Below are 15,689 nucleotides of genomic sequence, written 5' to 3'. Positions count from 1 at the left end.
TCTTAATTGCATGCATTGAGTTACATTAGGTTTGTGAATCACATATTTTATATAAGTCCCACATATTGACAAAGTTTAACCACTCACTCTTATTAAAAAACACTCTCATATCATTATTTTGACCCTATATATGTTTGCTTATTTGAACACATTTTGAGAATAGAAATAGGGATACTCCCTGAGGTGAAGGGATGCCAACCCTTTTAATCTAAAGTGGGAGGATTCACATCCTCAGTGAATGTCCTTTTGTGTTTTTCTTTGTTGTCGGAAGAAATCGGGAGCCATTAGGAGCAATAACATTGAAAAAACAATCATAGCTAAAATCTAACACTCTCTTTCCACAAGGAAAGTGTTGTCCATCAAAACAAGATAACACAATAACATCTCAAACTTCCCTTTAACTAGGGGCATAGTCATCATATGGACCATCTGTGAGGCTAAAGAAATGTAACCTTGGATCAATGCTCCTTTATACACTTTGAAATCTCTTTAGAATATTTAAGGTGTAAATCTCAGTGTAAAAGAAAAACTTCATCAATGACTTGCCAACCATTTTCATCCTTCATGTTGACTTCACTAGTCAAATTATTCTTACACTATGGCATGAGCTATTCAAGACTTATTAGGGTGAGGGTTATATTTTATCATGATCACTGGCTAACTACTATACTCAACCATACACTATAAGTCTATTATGCAAGAAATTAAAAAAAATACTCTTTGTTAAATCACGAACATAGAAAACATCATCTACCTCAATAACATTACCTAAATAGATAAGGAAGGAGACATGTAGTTCAAATCACTATACAGTTGGAAACATTTCCCAACTCCACATGTATGCCATATGTTAAGTAAAACTTGAGTTGGTGAAAGAGTCAAAGTTACTCAGTGTACAGTGGTGGTTATGGGCACATAGTTTGGTCTCCCATGGTTTTGTTCCCATGGATTACATCCAATGAAGCCTTTAAAAGGCCTGGGAAAACTTCACTATAATGGGACAGGGGAGGTGAGTAGTGAAGGCTCACTTGGCTGGGTTTTGGCCAAGGTCACTAATAGAATTTTTTTCGTTGATGTTTCCCTGAATTGAGGTTTTCCAAGATAAAACATTGTGTTTATGTTTTGTGATTTATTGTTGGTTGTTTGAATGTTTCTCTCAGTAAATTTCATTTTTTCTCCAAAAAATTTAACTTGGTATCATAGCTAAAGGTTTATTTATGGTTTGGCTATTTTAATTTGATGGATATATCATAGCGAAGTGTTGGATTTAAAGGGATGCATTTGTTTCCAATGGTTTATTTTTCCTAGTGAGCGTGGGAGAGGCACAAGAGTATGACAACAAGAAGAAAGAGAATTCAATGTAAGATCCGAAGGAGGACATATTCCTGAGAAATGCAAACATAAAGCATGTGGATTCTAGATTAGGTCTGTGGTGTAGTTCGCATTAATATGTGCCGTGTCGAAGGGCATGCCATCTAAGCTGCGGAAAAAGGAGGAACACATGATGAGAAATAAGTATAGGAACATGGAGCTGAAAGAGAAAATCAAAGGTTAGTGTGCACAAGTTCATAGGGAGAATAAGCACAAAAGCTAGATTTGGAAAGGAAAGCATTGAGAAAGAGGATTGTAGAAATTATGGCGTAGATTTGCAACTGATCATGACATTTTAATAAAAAACACAAGACACAAACCTACTATACTTCTATGCAGAATTCAATTCAAATTTTAGAACAACAACCGCAAACATGCAATGAGAAATAACAAACATGCACACAATATTTTTCCATGGGAAAGAAATATGCTAAAAACCCCTATGCCTTCTTGCATTAATCTAATGAATAAAGATATATTAAAATTTCTAGCTCAATCTAAGCTCAAACTGCAAGTGAATAACCTATCTCTCTGCTCATTGAGAAGCTTTGACCCAAAATTAGTCAATTTATGCCTCTGCTTGAGCCCCTATTTCTTTGCACAATTCCTGAGGAAATTATACCCCTATTATTTATGAATTTCCTCCAAAGTGCTTACTCAATTCCCAAGGTTGATCATCTGACTACATGCAACACCTGTATACTCAAGAATAGTCTACAACTGATGTTACAGTGCCTTGGAATATCCACCATAGTGGGGGAAGTCGAATTCTCTGCACGCACTAGCTATTTTTGGATGATTGGTCAGTTAACTAGATGACCACTGAGTTAGACTGAAGTCCCACCGCACAACTAACCTTCCACTAGTTCCTCCAATAGTTAGAACTAGTTTAACTGAAAACAAATTGAAATAATTGACCTTGATTTCTACAAATTAGAAATCACACATGGTTAACTAAGCTCCAAATCGTCTGACTCAAATTTACTAATCAAAATGAGTGACACAAGCCATGTCACACAAGTTAACTGCATCCAAGTTGTCCGCTAACGTAGAAACTTTAATTTTCTCAATTTGACCAAGGAAAACTCAAATTGAGACTTTCTTGCTACATTTTTCAACAAAGATGGCCATAGAAAAAATGAAAAAACATAATTATTATTTTATAATGGAGTTAAAATTTTTATTACTGTAAATGGGCATAATGTTGTAAGACCTGGTAAGTCATGTATATCCTTGGGAATTTACTGGTAAAGTCAAGAGTGACCTAGGTGATAGGGTCATTTCAAGTTATATGTTGGATATAAATTTTGAGTGGGGTAGGGGCTGGAGGTGAGCAAATTGGTTCACTTTTCCGATTTGGACGGATTTGTTAAAGGGAAACCCCAAGTCAAGTTTTAAGTGGGGACTGTTAAGTAAAACTTGACTCGGTGAAGGAGTCAAAGTCACTCGATCTACACTAGTGGTTTTGGGAACATGGTTTTGTGCCCGAGGAATGCATGTAATGAAGCCTTTAGAAACCTTGGGAAAAGTTCATTGTAATGGGCCAGGGGAGGTGAGCGTGAAGGCTCACTTGGCCAGTTAGGGTCACATACACTAATATAATTCTGTTTGTTGTTTTTGCCTCAGATTAGGGTTTTTGAGGACAAAAAATTGTGTTTATGTTTTGTGATTTTATTGCTGGTTGTTTTAATATTCCCAAGCCTTTTGAAGGATTAATTACATGCATTCCATGGGAAACCAAAACCATGTTCCCAAAACCACCACTGTATATTGAGTAACTTTGACTCTTTCAAGGAGACACATTTTACCTAAAACCATCCTCTTATTATTATAATTCGCCAAAATCCTTCTTGTCAAATATCATGTGTTTGGATGTTCCACTACTCACATACTATAATACACTAGGAATAATGCTAGTGGAAATGCAAAATACCATAGAGAATATTGTTGTAAGTCTAGATGCTAACTCATTCGCTTTGGCTGAAGCTTTTGCACTCCCTGCAAACTCTAGTAGTCGCTGCATGGATTTTTCCCTCTTAGAATAGTGAGATGCATAATGGCCCATCTTGTTGGAACTTGGACATTTAATGAGGCTCAATACCTTCTTCTCTTTTTTGAAGAATCTAATTCTTCCTCCTTGCTCTTTAGATCCCTCCGAGTCCCTCCTTTCTTATTTCCCTTCTTCATATTTATTAACGAGGGATATATTTTGCACTTCCTCTTCTACACCTACAACTATATTTACTATTATCTCCTCCTAGATGAAATCATATATTAGCTTTTCAAAGGTGGGAAGCTTATCTCAAGAACATTCATCTTGAACAAACATTGCCAAAAAGATGAGAACGTTGGAAGAAAAATTGCTATTGATGTGAAAGGAGGTGCTAGCTCAAGGAAATGATGACATAGGCTCGTAGCAGACATCAAGCCATTTCCAATGAGCAATTACTTACCTCCTAAATCCTCATAGTTTGAGAGAAAATGAATTTACAAGTCGAAAAATTATAATTTTTAAGCCAACCAACATGAGGCTACATAAAATCAGTTTGGCTCCCTCCAATAGACATGTATGTTCATGAATGGTTGATGTGTATAAATAAGAGGAGATCACTCCTCATTTGGGCATAAAAAAATTGCCTGAGATACATAAGAGGAAGATTAAGATTTGAGGTAGGTAAAAAGAGAGGTTCAGAGCTCGTGAACCAATGGGAAAAACAAGGATACTTCTGTGGATTTTCATGGAGATACACTTTTGTGGAAATACTTCTTTGGATTTTCGTGGAGGATCACTTCTGTAGCTTTTGTGGAAATACTTCTGCGGTTTTACGTGGGTTGTTGAGCATAAATATTTTTGGTTTTCATGGCACATTTGCACACCTTGTATTGAGCTACAAACCTTAGACTTCTGCTTGAACTATCCTTGACCCAGTACAAAACTAAGGTGCACCTGAAGGATATGACCTTGGTCTACTAGGACAGACCAATTCCCGATTCATACAAGACTATATCCTTGATAACCTCAACCTACCTTAGGAAAATACCTTGGCCTATTTTAGGAGTATACTTCGCCCTATTATAGGAGTAACATTTCAGCTTCTCCAACAAACTTTTGGAGTATGTGAAGCAACTGTGAAACATCTATTGTAGTAGTTTTTGAAGTTACCTTTATTGAAGACATCTGAAGCTTTAGTTGGAGCTGATTTGGAAAATTCTTGAAAGATCCTTGTAGCAGTTCTTGAGATTCCTTGTTGTAGCAGACTTGAAGTCTTGAGAAAACTTGGAGTAGACTTTTGGAGAAGGATTAAAGCTAGAAAACCTTGAATAGTACTTTGGAGCAACTTATGAAAGTATATCTTAAGTATAGTTGAAAAAAATTTTGAGTATTGATGTTCGTCCCTTGGAGAACTCTTGAAGAGGTCTTGAAGACTTGTTTGGAGAGGACCTATTGTGCACCTTTGAAGTAGCCATGTTGAATCATTATTGAAGGAAATTTTGAAGCATTTGAAGACATTTTGGATCTCTTATGAAGCAAGTCTTTTTTGGATTTTTTTTGACCATGTTGGATCTTGGATGGATTGAAGTCCTAGTTTTTCACCAAGTTGGAACTTGGAGGGATGGGAGTCCTAGTTGTTGACAAGGTTCAAGCTTGGAATTTTTGAGAGTATTGGATTCCTCATCATCTTATTAATAAAATTATTTTATTCTTCATATTTTTGTGTCTTGGCTTAATTTGTGATAAAAATATTAATTGGCATAAGTTAACAATTGGAAATAAATACTGATTCACCCCCCTCTAAGTATTTTCAACAATTGGAATTAGAGCCATCTTATTCAAGATCATCCTAACAACTGTAAGAAGGATTTTGAGTCACGATGGCTAGTAAGGATGCAGGTAGAATCCCTCAATTTGATGGAATAAATTTCACTTTGTGTATAGTTAGAATGGTATTTTACTTAATGTCTCTTGAAATCGAAATTGGAAATATATCACAGATGGATACAAGATCACGTATCCTCTTCCAAAATATCCAGATGGAAAGAAGGCATATGTGGCAAATTCAAAGGAATTGAACTCGATTGCAAGTTGTCTGTCAGATTTAAAATTCACTAATGTTATGAGCATTAAAACAACTAAAGAGATGTGGGACAAGCTCATTAGCATCTATGGAGGAGATGAAAAATTCAAGAAGGCTAAGCTCCAAACCTTTAGAAGACAATTTGAAGGACTCAAAATATATGAAGAAGAAGACATTGCTGCTTACTTTCACCGAGGAGATGCAGTTGTCAATTCTCTCAAAGGGCTTGATGAAGATGTTAAGGAGAAAACCATTGTCCAGGAAGTTATGAGATCTCTCCCAGATAACTTTGATGCCAAATTCAGTACCATAGAAGAGTTGAAATACTTGGACACTTTGTCAATGGATGAGACTTCATGTAATTCTAATTGGATATGAAATGAGAACAAGAAACTCAAATCACAAAGAAGCTTCATTCAAGGCATCAAAAACATTAAGAAAAGGGAAGAGTTGTAGTTGCAGTAGTGATGATTTTGATGTTGAAACAAAATTAGTACAATTTGTCAAGAAGATGAAGAAAGGATCCAAAATAAAAGGTAAGTACCTCTCATTTGTTTTAAATGTGGAAAAATAAGACATTATGCTGTGAAGTTCCCCTTCAAGGATGATAGTGATGATGAATATGGACCCAAAAGAAGAACATTGAAGAAGAAAGGACCAAACAAGTACATTTTATTCTCCAAACAAGATAGTGATGATTATGATGAAGATAAACCTAAGAAAAGATTATTCAAGAAGAAAGGATCAAACAAAAGGATGTCTTCTCCAAGCAAGATAGTGATGATTCTGATCAAGGAGATGACTATACAGGAAGTAGTGAAGTATTTTTCATGGAATTCACAAATGATACTAATGAACCCAAAGAAGAAAAAGAAGGAAATGTGGATGAACTGTGCTATTGAAGAAAATGAAAAACTAAGAAAGAGGATCATCTCTCTCAAAAGTGAAAAAGAACAAGCAAAAATGATAGAAGAATTCTTGAATAACAAGCTAAAGGAAAAGGAAGAGATCTGCGAGACATTGGAAGCTAAAGTTCTCTCTAAAGAAAGAACTGGAAAATGTCAATAGAAGTTTGAAAAACTCTCAAACCCTTGATGTCATCCTCAACACTCAAAGACCACAACATGATAATTTAAGTCTTGGATACACAGGTGAATCATCCAAATCAAAGGAGAACACTAGTGCTCATAATGAATAAATACCAAAAATCTATGTTGATGCTCTTGACAATTACTCAAGAGGAGACAACCAATTCCATCCAAACCAAAGATCTCCTTACAAAAATCCAAGGAATGAAAAAAAGTCTTTTCCAGAAAAGAATGTCACATCAAGCCAAGGTTATCCTAACATGTATCAAACTATTTTCCTTGTCATTATTTCTTTTGCAAAAATTTTGGTCACCAAGCTAAGCATTGCAAGGCTTATGGAAGTAATAAGAATGTTAACTCAAGGGGGTATAGGACCAAATTCCCACATAACTCTATTGATTTGAGGAGACAAGATAATATGAAGACTTATAACTCATTGGATCCTTTATCAAAGTATAGTTTAGAATGCTCCAAATGTAATAATATAGGTCATGAAGCTCATAATTTTCCACTTGAGATGAAATAAAATGTTTGGAGAAGGAAGGAATCCACTACGGAAAAATGTGGTCTAGATATGTGTGCATAAAACAAGGAAAACCAATGGTATGTGGATAATGGATGTTCTAGACATATGATAGGGGGCCAAAATAAGTTTATCTAACTCAACAAAAAAGATGGAAATGTGACTTTTGGGAGTGGTTTTTCCAAGATTGTTGGAAAAGGCACAATGAGTCTTATTGATGGAAAAGGAAAAGCATAAAATGCATTATCTGTTTATGGACTCAGGCACAATCTTCTAAGTGTCAGTCAAATATGTGATCAAGGATATGGTCTCACCTTTAGTGCAAGATATTGTGAGATCAAAAAATCATCTTCAGGGAAGCTTGTGGAAAAAGGAATAAGAACCACAACCAATGTATACCTTCTCAGTGAACTACAAGAAGAAAGATGCTACATCAGTTAACTAGATGAAAGTTGTTTATGGCACAAGAAATTGGGACATCTAAACTTTGACAATTTGGTGAAGATCAACGAAACACAAGCTATGAGAGACATTCCCTTGATCTCAAGGCCGATAAATGATAATATTCCACCATGCCAAAATTGGAAGCAAACAAGGACGAACTTCAAGTCAAATGAATGCTCAACATCAAAGCCTATGGATATCATCGATGCAGACCAACCAAAACTCCCAATCTACAAGGACAAATGTACTTTGTATTATTTTTAGATAATTATACTAGGATGATGTGGGTATTTTTCATAAGATTTAAGTCATATACTCTAGAATGTTTTAAGAATTGAAAGGCTCTTATTGAAAATGAAAGCGAATAAAAAGTCGAGTGCTTAAGAACAAACATAGGTAGAGAATTTACTTCAAAAGAATTTAATGAATTTCTTGAAACACATGAAATCAAAAGGTAACTCTTTATTGCTAGAACTCCACAACAAAATGGAGTGGTTGAAAGAAGGAATGAATTCGTACAAGACACTGCAAGAATAATGTTGCTTGCAATTGATTTGCAACCTAGATTTTGGAAAGAAGATGTAGGAGCAACAATATATATATCATGAACATGGTAAAACTTCGAGTAAATAGTGACAAAAATCCATATGATTTATGCAAAGGAAGACTTGCATCAGTAAAGTACTCCAAGGTTTTTGGAAGCAAATGCTTTATGAAGATTAATGATGATTCACTAGGAAAGTTTGATTAAGTTCGATTCTTGAGTTGATGAAGGAATTTTTCTTGGATATTTCACTAGAAGTAAAGCCTACAAATACTACAACAATTGTCTACGGAAATTAGTTGAAAGCATTGATGTTAAGGTAGATGATTTGCTCCTAGAACAAGAGACATAAAATGAATAATGTTTTTTCTTTGAAGAAGTTGATGCAAAAGAAGAACAAGATCCCGCAGATAAGAAGGAAGAGAAAATTCAAACTCCATCCAAGACAACTTTCAAGTTTGTACAAAAGCATCATCTAGAGGACCAAAGTATAGTAGACGTGGATTCAAGAATTCAAAAAAGAATAAGGATGACAAAAACACCAAAAAGGAATAAAATTACTCTCATATCCCAAATAGAACCAGAAAACTTTGATCAAACAAGCAGAGACCCACATTGGATAAAAGCAATGGAAGAAGAGATGAATCAAATTGAAAAGAGCGGAACATGGGATCTTTTACCTTGCCCTAAAGGTAAGAATGTCATTGGAACCAAGTGGGCATACAAGAACATAAATAATGAGGATGGACAGGTCATCAGAAATAAGGCAAGATCGCTTTGCAAGGGATACTCTCAAATTGAAGGAATTGGCTTTGAAGAAACTTATGCTCCAATTTCCAGATTAGAAGTTATAAGATTTTTTCTATATTATGCATCCTCAAAAGGCTTGAAAGTCTATCAAATGGATGTAAAGTCAACATTTGTAAATGGTGATCTAAAAGAAGAAGTATACATGGAATAACGAGAAGGGTCTGACTTGTTAGAAGGAAAATATTTTGTTTGCAAGTTGAAGAAGGTCTTATATGGTTTGAAACAAGTTCCAAGAGGTTGGTACAATAGGCTTGATCGTTATCTTCAACAACAAGGTTTCAAAAGAGGAATTTCAAGAAATAATCTTTACATGAAGATGGACAAAGAAAACTTGTTGATCACTCTTGTGTATGTTGATGATCTGATATTTGGCAGCAACAATGATGAGATGAGCCATGAATTTTCTTAAGAAATGTCTAAAGAAGTCGAGATGTAAATAATTGGAGAATTTTCTTAATTCCTTGAAATTCAAGTGACTCAAACCAATGTTGGTATGCTCATATCACGGAAAAAGTATCCCAGGGATATGCTTAAATGATTTGGGATGGAAGAATGTGCTATTGTAAGCACACCTATGACTATAGGTCATAAGTTAAGAAAAGAAGATGAATATCCTAAAGTAGATAGAACTCTCTATCGATTGATGATTGGAAGTCTGTTTTATTTGAAATCTTCACGAACATACATCATGTAGGCAGTTGGTATGGTGGCAAGATTCCAATCAGATCCTAAGGAATCTCACATGCAGGCAATAAAGAGAATTCTCAGATATCTAAAGGGCATTCTTGACTTTGGACTTTGGTATCCAAGAAGTACAAATCTTGCTTTGACATCATATACTGATGTAGATTGGGAAGGAAGCATTGATGATTGAAAAAGCACCAATGGGAATGCATTTTTCTAGGAGATTGTTTGGTATGTTGGATAAGCAAGAAACAACCATCTGCTTCCCTTTCCACGGTTGAAGCCAAATACATAGCAGCTACAAATTGTTGTACATAGGTTCTATGGATTAAGGAAGTTTTGAAGGATGTCAAAGTAGAAGAAAACCAACTCATCACGATCTATTGTGATAATAGCAACACAATCAATATCTCAAAGAATCCTGTGATGCATTCAAAGATAAAACATATTCCAATCAGGTACCACTTCCTTCAAGAATAGGTTGGAGAACATAACATCAAATTGGAATATGTAAATACTAAGGAACAAATTGCAGATATCTTCACATAACTCTACCTTGAGAAGCATTTTAACATCTTTGTCAAAATATGGGGTTCATCTCTCTTACATATAATTAGAGCATCCATTTTCTATTGATGTAAAAGGGGGAGAAGTATGAAGGCAAGTGGAGCAACATGATGATATGGGGAGCAACATGATGAAGGGGCGAAACATGATGACATGCGGATCAATTTTTGAGAAGTTGTTGCCATCAATAATTGTTATGCACTTGACTTGTGAGAAAACCAGAATACCAAAAATATGAAACAATATGGCCCGAAACACAAAAATATTGCATGAAATGAGACACGTTGCAAATATATTTTATTATTAAAAAGCAGAATACAATGTTCACTTGCCTCTTCGATGGGGAAACCTCCAACAAAGTAGATCTCAATTACAATAAGACTCGATACTTCTTACCTTGCTATCTAAGACTATTTATAGTTTTATGATATCCAAAAACCTAAATACTAGTGGTCACTTACATAACATGGGTTAACCACTTTATTTGTTAACCATGGCCCATTTATAACTAATTGTGGTCCCTTTTCTATAATGTGGGTCAACCAATTACAATTATTATTAATGCAGATAATTGCTTACAGGATTTATTGATTCAACTAACTAATTATGACTCTGACGAGGCTTATTACATGAATAAGGGAGTTAGGTTTGGACCCTAACATGCCATCCCCCACCAAAAGCAGCCTTGTCCTCAAGGCTAAAGTTGTGGAAATTGTTGAAGAATATTGACTAGTTTCCATGTATCATCTTCTGGAGAGGCGTCTTTCCACACGATGAGGACTTCCTTGATCGTGCATCCATGGAGATGTCTTTTGCGAGTATCGAGGACCTATTTAGGTTGGAGCCATTTTTAACCTTCCTCATTCATTTATGGCAGACTGGTTTGAACCTTGCAGTTGTTTCCCACAACTTTGCAGGATACATGGAAGACGATGGATTTTTGAAGTAGTCGGTAGGGCCAGTTTGTAAGCGACTGCTCCTATACACCGAAGTACTAGATAAGGCCCATAGAATTTTGGGGCTAGTTTTTGGAAGCCCTTTTCTTTGAGAGAGGTATGCTTATAAGGTTAGAGTCGTAGGAACACCTAGTCGCCTACTTGAAATGACCTCTCTGAACGGTGTTGGTCAACCTGTTGCTTCATTCGATTCTGAGCTTGATGTAGATTATCTTTGAGATGACCGATCATTGCGATACGGTTCTGTAGGAGCTGATCAACTAACTGTACTTTGGATGATCCAAGGATATAAGAAGCTAGTGAAGGTGGTAGTTGGTCATACACTGCCTCATAGGGCATCATCTTGGTGGCCTCATGATAGTCAGTATTATACCACCATTCAACTAAAGGAAACCACTATACCCATTGATGATGCTTGTTTGAGGTGAAGCACCAGAAATAGGTCTCCAAACATTTGTTGAAAACTTCTATTTGACCATCAATTTAGGGATGATAGGCTATCCTCATTTGGAGGTGTGTTCCTTGTAGGTTGAAAAGTTCCTGCCAAAAAATCGTTGGTGAAAGTGGGGTCTCAATCAAACACAATGGGAGTCAGCATGCCATGGAGTTTGAATATTTTTCCATGAAAACTTGAGCCACCAATATTGGGGTAAATGGGTGCGGGAGAGCACAAAAATTAGAATATTTGGAGATTTTGTCAAGAACCACCATGATGACAGATTGGGTTCCTAACTTTGGGAGACTTGTAATGAAATCCATGGAAACATCTGTCCAGATGGAAGTAGGGAGTGGAAAGGTTTGCAAGGAACCCAATAGCTTGATCATTTCCCCTTTGTTGCATTGGCATAATTCACATTCAACTACAAAAGTAAAAATGTCATGCTTCATGCCAGTCCAAAGGAAAGAGCATTGTGGCATGAATGAGTCTTTTGAAAGATTGAATGTCAACAATGGGAGAGGAGTGCAGATCTTCCAAGATATGGGGTTTGAGGGTGGAGGTTGGGGCCAACACCAACCTATCCTTATAACAGAGAACCTCATCCTTACAAGAGTAATCCTCTTAGGAATTAGGATCTGCTCATAATTTTTTAATGAGTTGGGATAGATAAGGGCAGGAGAGCCATTAATGACGAGCTTCTTCAATCCAATTTGGTATGGGTAGAGAGAGGGATAATAGGGCACCCTTGTCCCCAAACTAGCATGATAAGGCATCAAACACTACATTACCATGTCCCTTCTTGTAAATTATCTCATAATCATATCCTAACGTTTTTGCAAGCTATTTATTTTACTGTGGCGACGATAGACGCTGCTCTAGAAAATATTTTAAGCTATGATGGTTAGTGCGGATTTGGGAACGACGCCATCATTTCCACCTAGATGTTTTCCAATTAGTTGTTAAATGGTGAAATCCAATGGTCTACCTTCCTACATTAATACTGTGCCAATGCCCGTACCTAAAGCATCACATTCAATCACAAAAGATTTGGTGAAACCTAGTAAGGCCAATACTGGAGTGGAGCACATGGTCTGTTTGAGAGCCAAGAAGGCCTGCTAAGCTGTGTCAATCTAGAGAAAATAATTATTCTTGAGAAGATTAGTGAGGGGTTAGGAAATTCGTTCATAATTGCAGACAAATTTGTGATAGTAACCCGTGAGACCCAATAATCCCCGCAAACTCTTCAATATTTTTTGGTTGGGGCCAATCTTACATTTCTTGAATATTTTTTTAGATCAACCCTCACTCCATCACGACCCATAATGTGTCCCAAATACTCTACTTATTCCATTCCAAAGGAGAACTTGGATAATTTGACAAATAATTTGTGATCCTGGAGCAATTGCAATATCTAGTCAACATGTTGAAGGTGCTTGTCCCATGTTATGTTGTAGATGAGAATGCCATAAAAAAAGACGAGGATGAATTTTTTGAGATATGGTTTCAGAAGGTGGTTCATGAGGTTATGAAAAGTGATGGAGCATTACAGAGACCAAATGGCATGACCAGAAAATCATAATGGCCTTCGTGAGTTCATAAGGTTGTCTGGGGAATGTCAACTTCCTTCATGCGTATTTGGTGATAGCCCGGGCAGTGGTATAGCTTGCTAAAAAATTTAGCACCATGCAGTTCATGAGGTAGATCATTTACTACTAGAATAGGAAATTTGTCCTTGATAGTGATCTTGTTAAGGGCCCTAAAATCGAGACACATGCGCCATTCTCCATCTTTCTTTAGAACCATGAACACTAGAGATGAATAAGAGCTTATGCTGGGACGAATAACACCAACTTTGAGGATTTCCTTGATGATTTTTTCAATTCCATTCTTTTGTGCAAAAGGATATCAATATGGGACAAAATTTGGTAGCTAGGCACCTTGGGAGCAAAGGGATGCTATGAACATGTTCACCCATAGAAGGAGGGATCTCGTTAGGTTTGTCAAATACCCACTGGTGGCGATATAATACTTGTTGCATATCAGGATGAATATGAGGAGAAGTGTATTTAATGGCCTGGATGGCATTAAATTGGGCTACTATCCCATGATGGCCCTTTTTTAAAAGCTTCTCCATTCGATGTGAGCTGATGATAGTAGGAGCACCTGCCTGGAGTCCCCTTAATGTATGAGTATGGTCATTCTTCTTAAAGATCATATATAACTCTTGGAAATCCATTGTGATAGGACCCAGTGTGCAGAGCCATTCAACTCTAAGGACAATGTCGCAACCACCCATTTAAATAGAAAACAAGTGCGTTTTGAGGTGATAATCCCCCATCTTAAGCTTAATATTTTCATAGTGTCCTTCACATTTCATGGTCCCCCCATCAGCGATAAGGACTTGGAAATTAGATATCGCTCGTACAAAAAAATGAACAACTTCTGCTACTCTCTTATGGACAAAGTTATGTGTGTTGCCACTATCAATCAACACCACTACTGTCCAATGTTTAATAAAACCTTGAATTTTGAGAGTCCGGGGAAAAGAAATTCCAGCCAAGGCATGTAGTGATATAACGAGCTCATTTGGCATAGCTGTGAGATCATTGTTCAGAATGGTTTTGGGTTCACCTGCTTCTTCCTCAGACACATTAGTGGATGGAGCTTCATTAGCTAAGCTGTTTTCAGTAGCATGAATTTGAAAGAATTTTGGTTCCTTACATTTATGTCCTGGGGAGTACTTGTCATCACGTAGTAGCAAAGTCCTTGTTTTCTTCTTTTGTCCATTTCTACGAGCGACACCTTTTGGACATTAAGTGTTTGGGTGGGGTTCATAGCCTAGGTGGGACATGCCTTTGTGAACAAATTTGGATGATTGGATTGGGAATTTAAGGCGACTTCTACATCTAAGACCGTGCAACATGCATCCAACCAAGTAGTTGGGTGATACATTCAGACATGGGCTTGGATGAATTCCTTTAGGTCACTGATGAAACATTCTAAGTAAAAGGCATCTCCTAGTCCTTCAATTCTGATGGCCAATTATTAAAAAGATGTAATGTAGTCACTTACTGTACCTTTTTTCCTGAGCTTAGTGAGACGACCCAAAAAATGAACTTCTCGATCAAAGCGGCAACAAATTTCTTTTGAGAACATGTTCCAAGTTGGCCTCCCTGGATAACATTTTTGATGTCACTGCCACCACTTTCATCTCTCTTGGTCCAATTAAAGGGCTCCCACATGTAGTTTAGTTCCATCCTCCCATATATTACTAAGGAGGAAATACAATTCCATTTATGCCACTCATATTACACAGTTAGAGCCATCAAATTTGTACATTTCTATCTTGGGTGTCCGGTGGCTTGAAGATTGGTGATCTCCATGGAAATGAATGTGATGGCTAGATTCTCTTTCTATGTGTGCATGAAAACTATGTTCTTCCCTCATGGGTTCGCGAGGCATCTTTAGAGCTTCCACTATTTGTGCGAGCTAGGTGTTAATGGAAACTTGCAAGCCATTAAATTTTTTCTTGAGGTTGTCGACCTTCTCGACAACCCTTTCTGCAACCATAACCTGAGACCTAGTACTGAAAATACAATAGCCTTGATCAAATTTTGAGCTTACTTAAGAGTAATAAGCTTGGAAAGAGGGTAACCTCAGGAGTCTAGTGATGTGGGTCACTTGAAGCCGCGTCGGGAAAAAATTGTGACCACCTGAAAATTGGGGGCTAACAAGTGAATGGTAACACTGCAACCAACTCGTCGTCTCGAATCATATGGGCTAGGTCTCTTTCAAGCGTCCCGAGATGGCCCCATATTTTTTTTATTACTCTAAAAGGAGTTTTACTCCCAACCGATCAATATTGCAGTGGCCGAATTCTAGAAAGATTGATATTGCCAAATATCCTGTGAAAATCGGGCCTGGACTATAGTAACAGAAAACCCAAGGTCTTGGTACTATAGAATGTGCTGCAACAATATGATCTAGACTATGGCATCCAAAACCCTCACTGCACAAAGAGTTTGATCTGCACTGTGAAAACCCCAATTGCTGAATCTGATTTGTACGAAAACGACATAACCCCGACTATTGGATCTGATCTTCAAATAGTTGAGGGAATTATGGTCTCAAAGGAGTGTCAGGTGCTATAGATTGCAATATACGCAGGGGTCCAACAATAGTACTCG

This window comes from Pinus tabuliformis, chromosome J, assembly GCF_031772625.1.
Source record: "Pinus tabuliformis cultivar Carrire ecotype Pingquan chromosome J, CPIR1, whole genome shotgun sequence".
Lineage (NCBI taxonomy): Eukaryota > Viridiplantae > Streptophyta > Pinopsida > Pinales > Pinaceae > Pinus > Pinus tabuliformis.
The sequence above is the reverse complement of the archived record's forward strand: the minus strand, read 5'-3'. Positions refer to the sequence as shown.